The sequence below is a fragment of the Eschrichtius robustus genome, chromosome 11, assembly GCF_028021215.1.
Source record: "Eschrichtius robustus isolate mEscRob2 chromosome 11, mEscRob2.pri, whole genome shotgun sequence".
Lineage (NCBI taxonomy): Eukaryota > Metazoa > Chordata > Mammalia > Artiodactyla > Eschrichtiidae > Eschrichtius > Eschrichtius robustus.
The window spans coordinates 72675804-72697025 of record NC_090834.1 but is presented as its reverse complement, the minus strand read 5'-3'; the positions used below and the strand labels follow the sequence as shown (position 1 = coordinate 72697025).

General features: G+C 43.5%; 1 protein-coding gene across 6 annotated transcripts in view; it reads right to left on the bottom strand.

The window, feature by feature from the left end:
• INSC (INSC spindle orientation adaptor protein) overlaps nucleotides 1-21222 on the bottom strand; it is a 128896-nt gene that overhangs the window by 101163 nt on the left and 6511 nt on the right. Inside the window, exon 1 of one of the 6 annotated variants that reach the window (XM_068555135.1) lies at nucleotides 20412-20491. The exons of 2 other annotated variants lie outside the window; for them this stretch is intronic. The gene's annotated coding sequence lies outside the window, so the exon portion shown is untranslated. Of the gene's footprint in view, nucleotides 1-16228; nucleotides 16286-20057; nucleotides 20190-20243; nucleotides 20318-20411; nucleotides 20492-21222 lie in introns of those variants that run through there. 3 more of the 6 variants (XM_068555130.1, XM_068555129.1, XM_068555133.1) reach the window with 3 other exon arrangements.

The following is a 21222-nucleotide window of genomic DNA, read 5'->3' as shown; positions in this document are numbered from 1 at the left end:
TTGGTGTATTAAAAGACAAAACAAATGAAATAATCTAAAATGCAGCCCGGAGAGAGAAAGAGACAAAAAATACGAGAGAACTAAAGCTAAGGAATAGAAAGTAAAATAGCCTCACAAGTATTTACTCAGATTTCTAAAGGGAGATAAGAGAGAGAATAGGGGGAAAAGTGATATCCAAAAAATAGTGGCTGAAACATTTCTCAAAATTTTTGAAAGACAAAACAACTTTCAAATCCAGAAATCCCAATGAATCCCAAGCAGGAAAAATGCAAAAGATATACATACCCTAGATAACTCATAAGACTAAGGAGCACAAAAGACAGAGAAGTTTTGGAAGCATCCAAAGGTAAAAAGAGAGACAGAGACAGAGAGACAGACAGAGAAAGAGAGAAATTAGATTTACAGGTGACCATTAAATAACAATGATGAAAGTCAGGAGAGAGTGGAAAAATATCTGATTACAGAAAATAATTATCCTAAAATTCTATCCCCAAAGAAACTCTCTTTCAAGAATAAGAAGGAAATAAGTACATTTTCAAACAAGTAAAAATCCCACACCAAAGGAAATTCTAAAGGAATTATTTCAGGCAGAAAGAATGTAATGTCAGAAGGAAGGTTTGAAATATAAGAAAGAATGATGAGTAAACTTACGTTTACTATGTGAGTAAATACAAACAAACCTTGACTGTAAGAAACAATAATAATACCTCATTTGTGGGATATGGAAAGAAAGAGAAATCTCAAATATGTATATGTAAATTCAGAAGGGGATGACTAAAGTAAGTTAAAGTGTTCTAATTTTCTTTTATTTGGGAGGAGGAAAATAGAAATGTAAATTAACTTTAGCCTTATTAGGTTATTATTAATGCTATAATATTTAGGGTAACCAACCAAAAGAATACACATAGAGGTAGAGATAGATATTACCCTTCAAATATGTAGATGGGGAAAAAAACAAGTAATAAAAATCCAAAAGAGGAAAGAAGTGTGGGGTGGGGGTGGGGGTGTATCAGTGAATAATAGTAATGACAGTAAGGAGAGAGAAACTAGACTAGCCACTTGTAAGCAAAGATTATAAAGCATGCATTACAGACAGAGAGAGAGAAGGAGAAAAAAGAGAGGGAGGGAGGGAGAGAGAGAGAGAGAGAGAGAGAGAAGGAAAGAGAGAAAGTGTGCTATGTGCTGGCTACAAGGAATATCCCTAAAACAAAAACACCCGAAACAGCTTTAAGTTAAAGACAACAAATGATATACCATAGAAATATTTACCTAAAGAATTCTGGTGTTCATGTATTCATATGATACAAAACAAAGTTTAAGATAATAAGCATTATAGAGGTAAAGAGATGCACTACATAAAAATAAAAAGTTCAGCCTATCAAGAAGATATAATAATGACGCACATAATAACAATAATACAGATATACAAAATAAAAACTGATAAAATTTCAAGGAGAAATGAACGAGTTCAGAATCACAGATGGAGATTCCAACACAATTCTGTCATTGATTGACAGCTCAAGCCAAAAAAATATCAGTAAAGATACAGAAGATTTGAATGTCACAATTAAGTTAGAGTTAATGTTTATGAACAGAACACTGCATTCAACTTATCAGGAATACACATTCTTTTCAAGGATTCATGAGTCATGATTTTTTTTTAATGACTAGTGACTGGATCTTAAAGCAAGTTTCAGCAATTTTCAAATGACTGGTATCCTACAGATTGTAATCTCTGCCCCAATATGAAGACCTCCATATGTTTGGATATTTTAAACACACAAGTCATAGGTCAAAGGAGAAATTATAACAGAAATTAGAAAATAAACATGAATGCTTATGAAAACATACATATAAAAATCATATAGTATAGGGGCTTCCCTGGTGGCACAGTGGTTAAGAATCCGCCTGCCAATGCAGGGGACACGCGTTCAAACCCTGGTCCGGGAAGATCCCACGTGATGTGGAGCAACTAAGCCCGTGCACCACAACTACTGAGCCTGCATTCTAGAGCCCACAAGCCACAACTACTGAGCCCACATGCCACAACTACTGAGCCCACATGCCACAACAACTGAAGCCCACGTGCCTAGAGCTCATGCTCCTCAACAAGAGAAGCCACCGCAATGAGAAGCCCGTGCACAGCAACAAAGAGTAGCCCTCGCTCAACCACAACTAGAGAAAGCCCATGCACAGCAATGAAGGCCCAATGCAGCCAAAAATAAATAAATAAAAATAAATAAATTTTTTTAAAGTACTAAAAAATTTTAAAAAATAAATCGTATAGTATACTGATAAGTAAAATTAAGAGCAAAAATTGCATGCTTAAATTAGAAAATATGAAAATTGGAAGAATTCTAACTTCTAACAACATGAGAAATTTTGAAAAGAAGAGAATAATTTCAAAGAAAGTAGCAAGAGAAAAATAGTTAAGATAGAAGCAAACATTAAGCAAAACACAACAAAAACACAAAACAAAACATAAACACAAATGAAATGACCAATAGCGTTCGTTTTCGAAAACAAATAAAATAGATGAACTACTGGTAAGATCAGAAAAAAGAAAGGAAACACAAAAAATCAATATTAGCAATAAAAGTGAGTCTATTACTACAAATGCAGCAGAAATAAAAGAATATGGTGGATAATATTATATGGACAAGAATATTCTGCAATATCACTGAAATCATAAATAAACTAGATAAATTCCTATAAAAATACAATTTACCAAAAATGACTCAAGAAGAAATAGATCTATACCTACTGAATAAATTAATCAATAGTTAAAACTCTTCCCTTAAGGAAAACACCAGGCACAGAGAAGTTCACAGATGAGTTTCTATCATTCAAAGGAAAGATAACTCTTCCTTTGTCAAGATCTTCCGAAGAATAAGAATAAAAGAAAACATACTTCATTTTATAAGACTGACATAATTTTGATACTGAAACTAAAGAACACAAGATAGGAAATCTTTAGGACAACCTCATGTATAGACATAGACAAAAATATAATAAATAAAATATTAGTAAACAGAATCAGCTATACATATAAAAAGAATAATAAATCATGGCCAAGTTGGGTTTAGCCTAAAAATACATGGTTGCTTTAACATTAGAAAATAGATTAATGAAACTCACTACATTAATAGGTAAAAGAAGAAAAACCTTATGATCATCTCAATAGATGGAGAAGAATAATTTTATAAAATTCAACAGCTGTTCATAACAAAACCTTTAGAAAACTAGGAGTAAAAGAGACCTTCCTTAAACTAATTAAAGGGCATCTATTGAGAAAAAAATATACAGGAACAACATATTTAATGTTGAAAGCATTTCCTGTGAGGTCAGAAACAAAATTAAAATGCCACCTCCCACCAACTTCTATTCATTATTGTATTAAAATCTTAGCTAGTGTAGAAAAAAAGAAAATGTATAAAAATGGAAAGAAACAAAACCATCATTATTCACAGTTGATATGACTTTCCACAGGGCTTCCGCAACAGCACACATCCAAGGGGGTGAGTGGAGGCTGAAGTTGGCCTCTGCTGTGACCACTCAGCCACACTCACTACACAGGGCTGGGTCCACCAGACACAGACCTGCAGTTCACATGGCAAGCCAAGTCTCCATGGGTCTATGTCTTCCCAGACATGGTATCTTTCCCTAATTCCTATAAAAATGTACCATGAACTAGCAAGTCACCCTCATTACCAATGTGGAAAGACCAAAAGTATCTACAATTAAATTATTTTAATTCATGTAAAGGCTTAGAAAGGTGGCTAAAATATATATACACAAAAGTCAATTATAGTCCTAGACACCAGCACAAAAATGAAATTTAGAAGAGAGGGCATTAACAAAAGCAACAAAGATATATAAGGTATACAAAAATTAATCTTAAAATGTGCAAGTCCCTTATTGAGAAAATGATAAAATATTGTTAAAAGATATTAAAGAAGGCCAAAATAAATGAAGAGGTATCTCATGTATATAGACAGGAAAATGTCAATTCGCCATAAACTGACCTATAGATTCCATGCAATCCCAATCAAATCCCCACAATGTTCTTTCCTAGCACTTGATGAGTAAACCCAAGATTACTACTGAAAAAATAAAGAAATTGGGAGGACTTTTCCTGCCAGATAGTAAGATTTATTTTCAAACAGTAAATACAATGTGATATTGACCCTGGAATAAACTTAGAGAATTGAATAGCAAGCCCCAAAATAGACCAAAGCAAGTGTGGAAACTTGATTAATGAGAGAGGAGAGGGAAACAGGAGAGACAGAGTGAAAGCACATACGTACATCCCAAAGCATAAGCAGAAAGTGAATTGGGAGGGGTTGGGGGTGATTCCCACTGTTGCTCCTGCCTGGTATATGAGGGGAGAGCTCCTTCTTGCCCACACTTATTGCCCCTGAGCCTCCCTCTTGCCCCAGAGCAAAGACTGAGCTGGTTTGGGCAAGAGAGAAACAGCTAAGAGGGTTGCTCTCAGAACCCCCTTCTGCAGACAGAAAAGCCCAGCCCATCTCCAGGAAAAGCATATGAGAAAGCTTCTGAAAATGAGAAATGGAATGTTAATTAAGAAGACCTGGTATATGATCCTTTTAATGTGCTATTAAATTCAGTTTGAATAATCAAGTGGGATTTATCCTGAGATGTAAGGAGGGTTCAACATACACATATCAATAAATATAATATACCACATTAATAGAAAAAAGGATAAAAACCATATGTTCCTCTCAATAGATGCAGAAGAAGCATTTGACAAAATCTGACGCCTTCTCATGAGAAAAGCTCTCAACAAATTGAGTATAGAAGGTGCATACGTCAACATAATAAAGGCCAGATATGACAAACTCACAGTTAACATCATATTCAATGGTGAAAGTTTGAAAGCTTTTCCTCTAAGATCAAGAACAAGACAAGGGTGCCCACTGTCACCACTCCTATTCAACATGGTACTAAAAGTCCTAGCCAGAAAAATTAAGCAAGAAAAAAATAAAAGACATTCAAATCAGAAAGGAGAAGTGAAACTGTCTCTGTTTGCAGATGACATAATCTTACATATAGAAAACCCTGAAGACTCCACCAAAAAGCTGTTAGAACTAATAAATGAATTCAGTAATTTTTTTTTGTTTCAGGATACAAAATCAACATGCAAAAATCAGTTGCATTTTTATACACTAACTACAGACTATTTGAAAAATAAAGAAAACTATCCCATTTACAATAGCATCAAAAAGAATAAATTACTTAGGAATAAATTTAGCCAAAGAAGTGAAATATCTGTACACTGACAAATAAGACATGGATGAAAGAAACTAAAGAAGACACAAATAAATGGAAGGATAGCCCATGTTCATGGAGGAGAAGAATTAATATTGTTAAAATGTTCATACTACCCAAAGCTATCTACAGACTCAATGTAATCCCCATCAAAAATCTAATGGCGGGCTTCCCTGGTGGCACAGTGGTTGAGAATCTGCCTGCCAATGTGGGGGACACGGGTTTGAGCCCTGGTCTGGGAGGATCCCATGTGCCGCGGAGCAACTGGGCCCGTGAGCCACAACTGCTGAGCCTGCGCGTCTGGAGCTTGTGCTCCACAACGGGAGAGGCTGCGACGGTGAGAGGCCCGCGCACCGCGATGAAGAGTGGCTCCCACTTGCCACGACTAGAGAAAGCCCTCGCACAGAAGCGAGGACCCAGCACAGCCAGAAATAGGTATGAATAAATAAATAAATTAAATTTAAAAAAAAATCTAATGGCATTTTTAACAGAAATTTTTAAAAAAATCCTAACATTCATATAACACTACAAAAGACCCCAAATAGCCAAAGCAATATTGAGAAAGAAGAACAAAGCTGGAAGCATCACACTTTCAGATTTCCAACTATACTACAAAGCTATAGGATCAAAACCATATGGGACTAGCATAAAAACAGACACATAGACCAATGGAAAAGAATCAAGAACCCAGAAATAAACCCCTGCATATATGGTCAACTAATATTTGACAAGGAAGCCAAGAATACTCAAACGAGAAAAGAGAGTTTCTTCAATAAATGGTACTGGGAAAACTGGATATTCATATGCAAGAGAATGAAATTGGACCCCTACATTTTACCACTCACAAAAATTAACTCAAAATGAATTAAAAATTTAAATGTCTTGTAAAGCAATTATACTCCAATAAAGATGTTAAAAAAAAAATTTAAATGTCAGTCCTAAAACTCTAAACCTCCTAGGATAAAAGTCCCTTGACACTGGTCTTGGCAATGACTTTTTGGATCTGACACCAAAAGCATAAGCAACAGAAGTAAAAATAAACAAGTGGGACTATATCAAACAAAAAATTTCTGAACAGCAAAAGAAACAAATGAAAGGCAACCTACAGGAAACTGGGAAAAATATTTGCAAACCATTTAACTGCTAAGGGGTTAATGTCCAAAATATATAAGAAGCTCATACAGCTCAATAACAAAACAAAACAAAACAAAAAACTAACTGAAAAAATGGTCAGAGGGCTTGAGTAGACATTTTTCCAAAGAAGACATACAAATGACCAACAAGTATATGAAAGGTATTTAACGCCAATCATCAGGAAGTGCAAATCAAAATCACAATGAGATATCACCTCATACCTGTTAGAATGGTTATTATCAAAAAGACAAGATACAAGCGCTGGTGAGGATGTGGAGAAAGGGAACCACTGTGCACTATTAGTGGAAATGTAAATTGGTGTAGCCACTATGGAAAACAGTATGAAGTTTTCTCAAAAAAATTCAAAATAGAACTACCATGTGATCCAGCAATTCCACTTCTAGGTATGTCTGAAGGAGATGAAATCACTATCTCCAAGAGATATCTGCACCCCTATATTCCTTGCAGCATTATTCGCCATAGCTAAGACATGGAAACAACCTAAGTGTCCTTCAATGAATGAATGGATAAAGAAAGAAAGAAAAAGAGAAGAAAAAAAATATATATAATACACATATATATCACAATGGGATATTATTCAGCCATAAAAAAAGAAGGAAATCCTGCCATCTGTGACAACATAGATAGCCCCTGAGAGCATTATGCAAAGTGTCATATAGAGAAAGACAAACACTGTATAACCTCATTTATATGTAGAATCTAAAAAAGCTGAACTATAGAAACAGAAAGTAGATTGGTGGTTGCCCGGGGCTGAGGGTTAGTGCATGTGGGGAGATATTGATTGAAGGGTACAAATTCTCAGTTATAATATGATTAAGTTCTGGAGAGTTAATGTATGCATGGTGACTATAGTTTACAATACTGTATTGTATATTTGAAAGTTGCTAAGAAAGTATTGAATAGATCTTCAAAGTTTTCACCACATGAATAAAAAGGTAACCATGTGTGGTGATAGATGCATAACTAACCCTATTGTGGTAATCACTTCACAATAAATATGTATATCAACTGATCACATTATACACCTTAAACTTATAAAATGCTATATGTCAATTACAGCTCAATAAAGCTGGGAGAAAAAGGAAAAAAAAAAAAAAGAAAGAAAGACCTGGGCTTTGCCGGATACCCACCACCCTGCTAAAATAGTCTACGGCAGACAAGAACACAGGATCATCAGTGAGAAAGCTGCTGCAGAGGGCCTACTTTTTGCCCTGACCTGCCTTTGCATAAGCAGGCAGAGCGGCCAGCACAGCCCCTCACTACTGTGCCTGGGTTGGGTGGGCTGCCCCAGGCTAAGAACACTTCAGCCTACATGGTACAGGTATGCAGGGGCAGATGCTGTCATCCTGGTACTTGTGCCACCTCATGAACACTACAACCCCCATCCCATGCAGCCTTTACAACTCCCTTTCCAAACCCAAAGGGTAGCACAAAAGAACATAAGCCAACAGCCAAGAAACCTGCAGCCTCATCTCAGCTCTGCCAGCAACTAACTTTGTGAAATTCATCAAACTACTTAACCTCTCTGGGCCTCTTTTTTCAAATGCAAACTGGAAATAATATATCTTTGATTACCTGGCACAGTTGTTATAAAGGCTGAAATACAACTAGAAGATTACACTGCTTTGTATCCCTATACAAGGTCATAAAAATAAGAGGGATTTTGTCAGTCAATATGGAAATAAGAGCCTCTTAAAAGAACCAAAGGCGGAATTTCAGGCAAAGTAAAAGAGACCTGGGCGAGGATAGAAATCTCAAAGTTAGGGTCTTAACCAAAATTCCTTTTAGTATTATGTAAGCAAGTTACATGGAATATCATAGGACAGGTCCTCAGGAACCCTCTTTTCCAAACCTGTGGTTCATGAAAAGGAAACTGAGGTTCAGAGAGGGCAAAAGACTTGCCCAAGTCACAGAGTAAATTTGTACCTAAACCCAGACTAGAATCCAAGTTTCTTCTTCCTTTCCTCTCAGGTTCTGTTCAAAACCTGGCCTAGTCCACGATGCTACCTTCGAGAGGGTGATGACCCCGCACCTGAAGAAAACCCCACTGCCTCCCCCAGGACATTCACTGAGGGATGCCAAACTCAGGACACTTATTTTCCTGGGTCTACAGGTTCAGTGTGCTGATGCGTATAACTCATTCCGCTCTGGAAATCCCTCTGCCAGCGCCATAGTGCAAGACAAACAGATTGTGTTGACCAAGAGCTTAAGAACCAATTACTCATCCAGCACAGATGCAGGGGTCTGGGCTGGCAGGAGCTATAGCTTGAATCCCTCTGACTTTTCAGGAAACTGTCTCCAGCTCAGCCCCCCTACCCCCTGACTAGGATCCTGAATGTGAGGATGGAAGCACAGCAAAGGACAATTCCATCTGAAATCCTGCTGCTAAGTCATAGACTTCTGCATGCTGTGGGGAAAGAACAGGACCTCTTCTTAAAACTGTGGCCTTCAGCTCCTTGGGACAGCAGGGTTGGGCTGAAAACAAGTGGGTTTGGTGAAATCCCTGGGGGCCCAGCTGCAGGCCAGACCAAGCACTGCACTTTCACCCCAAACATGCATCCCAGGTGCCCAGCTAGTGGCTGTGAAACCCCCTGTGGGCTGCTCTCTCAAGCTGGGCAGGGCCTCTCTCTCTTGCAGTGGCCTCAGGCCCAGAACACCCAGCCCCTCACCACACCTGTCACCTCTCCCTCTGGCAGGCACCCTTGTGACAGCAGCCCCCACACTCTCTCACATCCATGGTCCCTTTGCCAAGGGCTGTGAGTATAACTGAGGTAGAGATGGTCGCAGGCCAGGCCACATGAGTGCGTGAGGGAGATCCAGAGCCAGGCTCTCCCCCACTCACAGGCAGCTCCTGCTCCCACATCTGAGACCAGTCTAACATCAGCCTCGGTCCAGGTCAAGAGAGCATCTGCTCTGCATCAGGCTGCAGCTAGATGATAGAGAAGTCGATGAATAAAACAATTTCCTTTTTCTTAGAATTTCCTCTTCCACTGAAAGATTTATATATAAATGTGTAATTAAATAAGACATAGTAATTCCTCCAAGATGAGTTCAAATAAGATGCTTGACCTTTCTCTGCCACACATGCTCTATATGGCCTTGGACAATTTATGCCCCTTTTCTGGGCTTCCAACTTCCCATCTGTGAGAGGAGAGGGCTGGATTAGATAAGCTCTCCTCTGAACCAAATGTTCCTACAATCCAAGGACCCCCTCCCCAGAAGCTTCTAAAATAGTCATTTGTGGCCAGAGATGAGACCCAAACTCTTTTCTCCAGCTTGCTCTGCCCCAGAACCCAGGCTGCTCTGTGTTCTTTGCTCAAAGACAGCTTTGAGTTACAGGAGACATCTAGGGTTTTGTCCCAATGATGACCACTCACATCACCTGCTGCTTCTGTCGGCCATTATAGCCCCTACATCACTGTATCCTTGCCTGCTGTGCATCTGGGGCCACCCAGCGTTCCCCCCAGCCTCAGGGTCCTTGGTGGCCATAAGGCCAAGCAGGCTCACCCAAGGCAATTGTCTTCTTGCTGGCTGCCCAGTCCCCAGCCTATTCTAATATTAGTTTCAGCCGCTTAAAACACAGCTCTCATTGTGACATCTCGCTGAAAATCTATTATGTCTCCCCAGTGTCCCTCAACTCAGGTCTGAACTCCTTAGCCTGGCACTCATGACTCTCCAGACCCTGTTTCCAGCCTACCCTGCCTCTTTGGGCCTTACCAAACTGTCCTTCCCGACATGTCCCTTATGTTCACGCTTCAAGGCAAGTTCCCTGCTATTCTTCAGGACTGACTTGCTGTCCCCACACATCAAGATTCAGCTTAAACGCGGCCTCCCCCTAGAAGCTTACTCTGACCCCTCAGACCACAGGGCACCCAGAATCCTGAAGTGCTGACTGCTCCTCCCCCCAGTATTCACATAGCTTGCCCTTCCACTGCCTCCTGGCCTCTGTTTAAATATCTGCATATCAGAGAGAACCTCTTGACCTGGTATAAATGTACAAGTCCCCTCCTACCCTTGGAACCCCCTTACCATTCTTTATATTTCTCCACAGCACTCAGCACCACTTTGCATATATCAACCTGTTTACTATCTTCCCACATCAGAAAGCAATTCTACTCGGGCATGTGTTTTGCTCACTGCTGTATCTCCAGTGCCTAGAACAATGCCTGGCACAGAGTAGGTGCTAAGTAGATTGTTGTTGAATGAATGAGTGAGAGAGGGAATGAGTGAATGAGTCTGTAACTTAGATCCTGGGCATCTTCGGGCACTTTTCCAAGGTGCTCTTATCTGATGTGGCTGCCATTGTCCTATGTCTGCTCAGCCCCAACCCTGTCTGATGTCACGGCAGATGGACAGCGCCCATTCTGTGGGGCTCTTTGTAAATGACAAACCTCAGAGAACTGAAAGAGCAGCTTCCGGAGGGGTGGGGCCAGGATTAGTCTACTGCCTGGTTTCTAAATGCCACATTTTAAATCCCACTGTCCCGCCCTCCCCCCAGCCTCTCTGCAAATTCCACAGGGTTAAAAGGGCAATCCTGGTAGAAAATGAAGAAGAAAACAACAGTGTCCTCTTCTCCATGGTGGGGCTCATGGGCAGCTGTGTCTCTCTTTCCCTTTCAAGCCTGAGCCCCAACTATCTCTGCAGAGCCCAGCTACCACCTTCTACCTCTCTGATCAAGGAGCTTAATTCCTAAGCTCTCATCACCATTGAAAGAGGGGACGGGACACTAGAAAAGCAGGAGGTGAAATAAGAGGAGCAGTTGGTGTGGTGGCATCTCCCTCTCTTCCTGGTAACACCCTGCAAGCACACATGGCCTTCGACCAGTAAAGTGACACCTCCCCACCCTGACGTCTCCTCATCTGGGCTCCTGGGCTGTGAGGACCATATGAAAGAGGGATGAAGGAGAGGGCGGGGAGGGTGACTCATCAGCCTTGAGTCCTGCTACAGATCCAACATAAACTCTTGTTTGTGGATGGATACATGTGGTTGGGCGGGTAAGTGACTGAGTGAAGGCGAAACAGATATTGAACGAGTGAGTGAGGAATGCAGGAGTGAGTGAGCTGGAGTGACTACTGGCATTTTTGCAAGGAGAGCTCACTGGACTTAGTAAGACCCTCTCTGAATTCTCTTTTAGGCCTATATCTAGTGCAGTCTCAGGGGTGGGGAGAAGGTTGGCAATTCCTGACCCATGTGAATCATGCACGTAACTCTCAAGTTCCAAGGAGCCTTCATAAATGTTTGTTAAATCCTTCGTAGCAGCCAAGGAGCCAGGTCAAACCACCTGGAGGCCCCTCAGATCTCCTGTATCCTCTACAAACCAGAAAGGGGGGTACAGCTCAGGGATGCCATGTGATTTAGCTATCTTCTCCAGGACCTCCTTAGAATTGCCCAGGAATTAGCTGTCACCTATCACCAGTCCCCTCAAAGCTCTTGAATGACAGTCTAATTTGTTTGCCCAGAAGACGGTAAGATGTTTGGGGGGGGCAGACGTGGTTGAGAGGTACCTCAAATGTAACATGTCCTAAAATGAATTATCTTTCTCCCCAAATCTACTTCTCCCCTAGAATTTTTATTCTACTGAATGGCACCACCAGCTGGTTGCTCAGCTGATAAAACTTCATTCATTCATTCATTCATCCATCCAACAAATATTTGTGACATGTGTCAGTAACATGCTAACTACTAGGATAAAGCAATGAGCAAAACTCATCATCAAATAGGAAAAGTAAACATTAATTATCATGAAAAAATTGTAAATAAATGTAAAATCACAACTATGATAAAGCCTTGAAGGTGGTACATGGTGTTGTAAAGCCCTATAAAATGGGATTTGACCTAATCATGGAAGTGACAGCTGAGCTGAGAGCTGAGATTTAAGTAGGAATTCAGTAGGTGAAGACACGAAGGAAGAGTGTTCTAAGCAGAAGAACAGCAAATGCAAAGGCCTGTGGCCTTGCCAACTGACAAGCCCAAGGGACTGAGACAAGGCCAGGAGAGAGGGTGAAGAAAGAGCTGGGTGAGAGGGTGTAGGAGTGGAGGCAGGGGTCAGACAAATTAGACTTTGTAGGCTTATTAAAGAGGTTGATCTTTAGCTTAAGATCAATAGGAAGCAACTGAAGTATTTTTAAGGAGGGAAATGACCTGAGTTGTGTTTTTTTTTTTAAAAAACTTTTTTTAAAAAATTAATTTATTTTATTTATTTTTGGCTGTGTTGGGTCTTTGTTGCTGCGCTCGGGCTTTCTCTAGCTGCGGCGAGCGGGGGCTACTCTTCGTTGTGGTGCACAGGCTTCTCATTGCTGTGGCTTCTCTTGTTGCAGAGCCCGGGCTCTAAGTGAGCAGGCTTCAGTAGTTGTGGCGCACGGGCTTAGCTGCTCCGTGGCATGTGGGATCTTCCCAGACTGGGGCTCGAACCCGTGTCCCCTGCATTGGCAGGTGGATTCTTAACCACTGCACCACCAGGGAAGCCCATGAGCTGTGTTTTAAAATACATTTGGCTGCTGTGTGACAACAAATTGGAGGGAGTATAAGTAGACCAGTTAGGAAGTTCTCACAGTAGTCTGGTAAGATGAAAATGGTGCCTTGAACTAGAGTGATACTGGTGGAGACGGAGAGAAGTGACGGATTGGGGAGAGATTTTCAAGAGAACGTCAACAGACTTGGTGGTGGATTGTATATGAGCTTTGAGAGAGAAAGGTGTTGAAGATGATTGCCAGCTCTCTCTGACTTGTGCAGCTGTATAGATGAAGGAGCCATTCAGTGAGATCTGAAATACCTGGAGAGGACCACATATGAATAGGACACTGCCGAGCAAGAATGCAGAAATTCCGTTTTGGACACACTCAGCTTGACAGACCTTGGAGATGTCTATCTCCCTCCTTGGTCTCCCTCACCTTCTGCATTCAACCAGCTACCTGATTCTACTTCCTCTCTTGCCTGTCTATTTCAGGTCCTTGTAATTATTTCCTAGATAATTGAAAGACTCTCCAGGCTCTCTCTCCTTCTAATCCATCCTTTCCACACTGTAGGTCTTTCTAAATACCGCCTCCTCGAACAGTCCCTCCCTCACCACCCATCTAAACCACACTATCCTCTCACTCTCTGTCTCAATCACTTGAGTTTTTCTTTCTAAAAACCTATAATAATTTGTTTTATTTTTTTATTAAAGAAATAAATATGGACATATAAGTATATACCCTAGCTCTGTTTGCTAAGAGGGCATAAATGCAATGACACACCAGTAACAGGGAGCACATGTAGCCCCAGGTCTTGGTTTCTAATACTATTCTTCACTAAAAGGATCCAGGGCTCCTTGGAGAAATGACTAATTCCAGGGCTGGAGCAAGGAAAGAACAAAATGAGCCTGGAACATCTTGCTAGAGCAACAGTAACCAAATGCTCAGAGAATCATGGGGAAAAGTCAAAAGAAACAAGAGCCAGTCTGAGAACCTCCCACTGATCAAATCTTGTACATTTCGAACATCAAAATAAAATATACAAATTGATTAAACCCATTGAATAAATTAATTAAGAATTTATGAGTTCATAGTAATGAAGGAAGGGAGGAAAGGAGGGAGGGAGGAAGGGAGGAGAGAGATAAAGAGAAAGAGAGAAAGAAAGGGAGAAGGGAAAGATCTTTCCTACAGAAAAATGCCAACAAATAAATACAGAAGAAATGATGGATTCAAAAGTATCAATGATGATAAAATTAGTGATTAAACGTTTGATGAGGAACAGGATGTTTACAAAACCTCGAAGTATCTCTCCACAAATTACTTATTGATTACTAAGGGAAAAACAGTAATTTCACAGGAGAAACTGGTGAACGTCACCTCAAGCAAGTGACGAAAGCTTCCATCACCAGCACTGGGACAGTCCCCGCAGCCTGTGCTTGCTGGTATGCTAACCTCACTTCATGGTACTCCTGCCCAACATGCATAGCTTGAATCCAGTCATGTAGAACCATCAGATAAACCCAAATGGAGGGATATTCAACATAATAACTGGCCTATACCATTCAAAACACAAAGGTCAAGAAAGATAAAGCAGAGGAATTGCTCTGGATTAAAGAAGACTGAGGAGACATGATAACAAAATGCCATCTGTGGCTTGGACCCTGAACGGGGCGAGGGAGACAGGAGAGCTATAGAGACATTATTGGGACACAACTGTATTGTAGTAAGAGTATATCTTTTTTTTAAGGAAATACACACTTAAGTATTTACGGGCAAAGAGGCACCATGTCTCCGATTTACTCTTAAATTGATCAGAAATATGAATATTTTATATGTATTCATATACATGTATGTATTCATATATACATATACATGATAAAACCATAAATATATAATTATAATAAATGAACAATAAAGTATAAATTATACAGATAATTGAAATATACATAAATAATAAAAAATAATGTATTTTTATATTATTGGAGAGAGAAGGAATGAAAAAAAATGAAGTAAATGCAGTGTCTTGTAATCAATTAAGGGATACAGATAAAGATGGATTTCTTTTACCAGTCTTGCAAATTTTCATTAATTTGATATGATATCAAAATTAAAGGTGACATAAAATTGTTTGTTTTTATGTTTGCTGAATGAATAAGTGAGCCCATATCCAACCATGACCCTCCCCTGCTTAAAATACCTCAGGGGCTGCCCACAACTGTCATGATAAAAATCAAAACACCTCAGCACAGCCATCAAGGCCTGACACTCGACAGCCCTTTGTAAAGTCTCCCATCTCTCTCTCATCAATACTGACCAGTACCCTCACTGCCTCAAGTCCCCCAAGCTTACCACACGAGGCAACATTTCTGTGCCTTCGCATGTGCTGGTCTCTCAGCCTAGAAAGCTCTCCTCTTATTCTCCTGGAATCTTCCTGTTATCTTTCCAGATCCAGACCAGGAATTTTCACCTCTGGTAAGGCCTCCCTCATTGCCCCAGTTAGGGGTGACACTTCCTCTTCTGATACACTAATACCTGCCATGATCATGTCCCACAGACAGGCTTGTCACTGTTTGTTCACAATCCTGTCTTGAGGACTGGGATATTCCCAACACCTGTATGCCCAGTGCTCTGCATGGGCCCTGGCACATGACAGGATCTCAGTTAATACTGCAGCATGGATACATGAAAAATAGTGACTAAACTTTCTGCATCCTCCAAGAGAGCTCTCTGACTTCAGTCTCTTTCACGATCCTCAAAAAATACAGAAGAATAAGGGAAATTAGTTCTTCTAATTTTATGCATGAGGAAAGTGAGGCCCAGAGAGGGTAAGAGAAAACAATGTACCCAGAGGCTGAGCTAGAGCTGGAATCCAGATCTCTTGCCATCAGCCCAGTGTTCTTTCCGAGAAGGTAGGTGGGACAAGAAGGAAGAATATGTTATTTACAGTTGACCTGTTCTACGCTGGACACTACACTTCAATAAACTTTCCAGTGCTAGCATCACCACTGCATCATATGGAACCCCTTTTTACAGACGTGGAAACAGGCTCCGAGTCAGATCTGTCTGACGGCAAAGCCCGTGCTCTTTTCTCTGCACATTGCCAGTATATACAGCCCACCTCTGACCCTCCATCAGAGGCAACAAGATGGCCTGAGTCAATCGTTCTGTCCCTCGACCATGTCTTTTAAACCAGCACCACACACAGACCCACAATGCAGCCCACACCCCCAGACGACAGGCTGCATTTCACATGGTTTCCAAACCCAGGATATTTGGTTTGTAAGACAAAACCTCCATTTCTCCAGCAGAAAGTGAACACTATACACAATTACCCAGCCAAATTGCTGACGCCTAGACACTGCCTCACGCCGAACAGGGTCTGGTGGATCCAGGACTCCCCCAGAGCTTGGCACTGAGGGCACCATGTAGCAGGAAGAGAGGAGACTGGGCTGGCTGGATCACAGTGTCTGGGTGTAGGCTCAGTCCCCAGAAATTGCTCCAGGGAAGAAGTGAGGACACAGAAGCCCACCCCAAGGGAGTGGTTGGCAGAGAGGGGGCGGGCTTGGCAAGGGTATCCCTGCCCGGCCTGGGAGGCCTTCCTCACCCCACCCCTGCTTCCCACAGAGCAGCAGTCTCCATCTGAGGCTGGAAAGGCCAGTGATGCTGATGATATTCAGGTCCTAGAGCCAGAGAAGGCAAGCCCTCAGCTCTTCCCCAGTTGGCCCAAAGGCCTGGACTTCCCTGCTTTCAGGGCCTTTGAACTGGGGAGTGGTCAGTGGACCACAGACCACAGTCTTCACCACAGACTCCAGCATCAGACAGACCTGGGATGAAATTGTTGCTGGCTCTGACCTTGGGCTAATCATTTAACCTTGCTGTGCTTCAGTTTCCCTATCTTTAAAATAGCAGCGCCTGTCTCCCAGCGTTGTTCCAGAGGTTTCCTGAAACAAAAGATGCAAAGAGCCTAACAAGGGGGTTGGCCCTTAGTAGACACTAAAACATGCGAGTAACCGTGAGTAAGCCTTCCCCCACAGAAGTTCTGACCGCCTCACCCAGTGCTCTCTTGCTGGATTTTAAACCTGTTTTCACTTGGTTGAGCTTAAAGTCCAGGGAACACCCAGAATCCTCAGCAGAGATGCAATCAAGTCTTAGTCTTACCTTTTTGAGGTGGCATTTACCTGGGAAGGTACAAACCCGTCACCCGCACCAACCCACCAGCACACCACCCGGTGCCAGGCATCTCCTGGGGCCTCAGGCCAACGATTTCTCCTCCCCTTTGTAACCAAGTGCTTCTGGGAGGATTAATCTTGAACATGGGAAACAGCTGCCAGCATCGGGTGACTTAATGCATACTGAGAAGCAAGATCTCAACACAACGCCTGAAAGCCCACCACGAGAGTCCTTGTAAGTAATCTTTAGTGCTAAGCATTGCCCCCCACTCCTCCCCTCTCCAAATACTAATAGCCTTGGGCAGGCTAAAAGAATCAGTCTTAGAGTAAATTAGTTAGGGGTCTCGCCAACTTTGCAGTGTGGCTAGAGCCCTGTCCTGCATTCAGATGACCCTGGTGACACACATCTCTTGCAGATAAGAGGTGACAATTGACTTTCTGACCACGTGGCAGACTTGAGAGCCCCTCATGGGGAAAAGGAAAAACTGAGCACTAGCCTATAGCCTCACAGATCCAGGGGAGGGGGCAGAAGGGCCCTTCGTGTGTGCCCATGCTCCTCATCCTGAGCTCCGGCTCCAAAAGGGCCATCCCTGATCACAGACCATGTGGTCCACATGGTCTCCTCTGAGGGAGGCAGAGCTTAGGTCCAAGAGACACAGACCTCTCAGCAGAGCCCTGAGCCTAGGCGGGGTCACATGAGGAAGGGGTGGCCATAGGGCCAGGGCCAGGCATAGGGCAGGGGTCAAACTCCTTCGGGCACCCAGACACTCATGCTTTTGAGACAGGGAGAAGCTGGCAGTTGAAGCAGTCAGAGGAGGGGACGTTTATCAATGGCCCAATTCATTCACAACAATCCCCATTGTCTGAGCCAGCACAGAGATGGGCATTTACTCCCAGAGCTGCTGGGAAGAAAAGCCCCAAGACATGGTCACAAATCAGAGCCCCAAAATACAGAAGCCAAAATTGAGACATATGGTTTGAAAACCAGATGAAATATTTGAAATTGGAGACGTCCCCCCAAAATCCATGCAACATGGTTCTCATCCTCAGAGACCAATAGAATGCTTAATTGCTGATTGTTCATTTATTTATTCTGATCTCTTTCTATGAAGGATGTAGGAGTTTACAGTTAAAGATTGGTATACTATAAAGTTATTAAAGCAGAAATTAAAAGTCAAAGCCATGGTTCCAACGAACACATTCACTAGGATGAAGCAATATGATGACCTAAGAGCTTCCTGGCAGCCAGAGTAAGAAGGGAAACACACAGGTGATGTCATGAGCTCAGCAGTCACACAGACCTGTAGAAATCCCTTGAGCACTCTAAGCTTCAATTTCCTTGTCAGAGGAAAAAAAAAAATGGGACTATTAACCTAATAAGGTTGCTGTGAAAAGTAAATGAAATAAAGCATGTATTATAGATTCAATAAATAGTGGTTGTCATTATTACCATTTTGGGGGTTGTCTGATTTCTCTTTTAAATTGGAACTATGTTACCTTAATAGGGTTGCCTTGATGCTCTATGAGTCCTAATTGTTGCTCTGAAATTCTGATTGGTAGGTATATGTATTTGATGAACTAAAACTGGGGAACCAGCCTGGGATTCACAGTGGGTACCTCATTTTTCCACTGGAAAGGAGCAAAGCAAAGGCTCTCCCTTTCAGCCTCATCTGCAGATGGGAGACTCAAAACAGGGTTGACTAAAACCAAAAAAGAGAAGAAATCAGCCCAGCTCAACTCACTTCTCCTCCCTGTCAGATGACTGTCTGGGCCCAGCCCACAGAAGGCTCACTGCTTTTCTGCTGTAGGGGGAATCCAGAGAATAAACTAGAGCGTGGAGCAAATTACAGGTGCTGAGCTCTGCCTCAGATCCCAGACTGGCCCTGCTTGCCTTGCCAGACGGTCCTTTTCACGTCTAAAAAGGTAAGACTACTCCAAGAGCACCCTCAGTTCCAGATCAAATGGGACACTCTGAAGGCATTGTATCAACATCTGCCCTGACCCCCCAGCCAAAGCCCCCGGCTTAAGATATTTCCTACTAAAGCCAGTTTCTTAGACTTGTCCAAGGTGCCACATGTAGGCTAAAGGGCACCGAAAAGGGGGCCTAAAAGGCTGAGAGTGGGTCAAGCCAGGGGTGCGTGTTTGTGCATATGCGTTTTGCCCACAGAGATACCTTTTGGATATGTGTCACTGACCTCAGATGTACATACTGAAAGCAGGTGAGTGTTTACACGGCCCTCCTGAGATACAACGTGTGCAAGACTGGTGTGGGTGGCGGGAAGTTGTGCACACATGAGCAGCTGTGAGGGTGTGGGTGTGGGTGCCCTGTGAGTGTCTGTGTGTGGGCATGGCTGAGTGGTCCTCCCACCTCCCCCTGGGGTGACAGTGGGGCTGTCTCCAAGCTGTCTCCCCAACCCTGGCCAGTCAGCTAGGCTGGCTCAGACCCCCATTCACTCCAGTGTTGGCGCTGAACTCCTGCCCCGCTCAGAGTCCTGAGAAACCAAAGCCGAGTGACCCACAGAGAAGGCATCCCAGCTGGGGACAAGTAGGGTCACCCTAGAAAGTCTGAGTTCAGATAACACTCCTTATCCCCAGCTTGTCTTCATCTGCTCACTCACACGCATCCAGCCATCGGCTAATGCACCCACTCAGCCCCATGGAGCCTGCCTACCACGCTCACCAATGCATATCCAGCGTACAGACACGGGGCAGCAAGGGTCACACAGACACACGTGCCACCTATGGGCGCACTCCAGGCCCACCTACACAGAAGTTCCCACACACATTGACACACTCACACCCTGGGACATATGCTAGAAAGTTCCCTATGCTCACATACCAGCCCAGACACACGTCCTCCCACTGGCGCTCGCTCCCACTCACAAGCACTCACACTGATACACTTACACCTACTATCCAAATAGTCACAAGCATGCTCTGTCCCGGACCGGGCTGGGCACCGAATCCAGCCCGGGGAGCGCCGCCTACTTACTCCGAGCGAGTGAGAGCGCGTGTGCGCGGCTGCATGCAGCGGCTAGGCCAGCGGCGGCAGGCACAGCTGGGGCTGCAGAGGCTGCGAGCAAGTGACCTGCTCGGTGGCCCAGCCCGAGGGCCGCCGGCTGCCCGCGCCCCACCCCGCTCTGCCCCCGCCCGCCGCTCCCGCCCGCCGCCGCAGGACCTCTGGCAACAGTCCGCTCGCTGCCAAACCTCTGCCCCGCGTCAGCCACCGCTGCCTGCAGTCTCAGCCGGGCTGCGAGGCTCTTTTGGTGCCCCTGGCAGTGCAAACTTTGTGCTCTCAGCTGTGGGGAGCCCTGGAATGGGGACGCGGTCAAGTCTAATTAGAGACCTGGCTCACACGGGGCCGGGCGGGAGTCACGGCGGGTAAGCATCCCGGACCCTCGGAGCCGTCCCGGCCCTGATGCCCACATGTGCCCCACATGCCAACATCTGGAGAGGAAAGGGAGTGCGTTGGAACTGAAACAAAACAAGGAGGGTTTTGGGTGCGGTTCACAGGCTCTGCGGAGGGAGCGCTGAACTTTGAGCAGTCCCCAAACGCCCGGAATGCCACTTGGTTTATTGACCTCAGGTGCTTCCCTTTGGAACCTAAGTCGCTCACATAAGATCGCTGACTTGCCAGAAAGGACAGAAGATGGTTGCAGAGACTCGTTTTAACTTGGGGCACATCAAACTTCCGCTCTGGACTTAGTGTCAGATGGCTAAGTCTAGAGAAGAAGGCTGATTCCTACCCCAAAGCTCAGGAATGTCGCATTCCATCCAACCCCCTCCACCCTGCCATGAGTCATTCCCCACCAGGGGCCTGGAGTTCCTCTACCCACTCTGGGGGGTGGGCCACCAAGGAAGAGCAGACCCTAGCCTCCCTTGGGCACTGTTTCCAATTTTGAACCCGCTCATTGGCAGGAAGTTCTCCTTGGCATCTAACCTAAATCCCTCGTGTGCAACTACTGTATGTCAATATGCTCACACTTTGTGTTCAGGGACAGGAAAACCAGCTCTGTCTCCAAGACACAATGACCACTCCAAGGTCCCATCTCAGCCTCTCTTCCTTGATGCTAATACCCGTGTTCCCCTTTTCGGCCCTGGCTAAAAATGATGATTGCTCCCTGGCCTGGACACATTGCAGCTCCTGACATTAACTC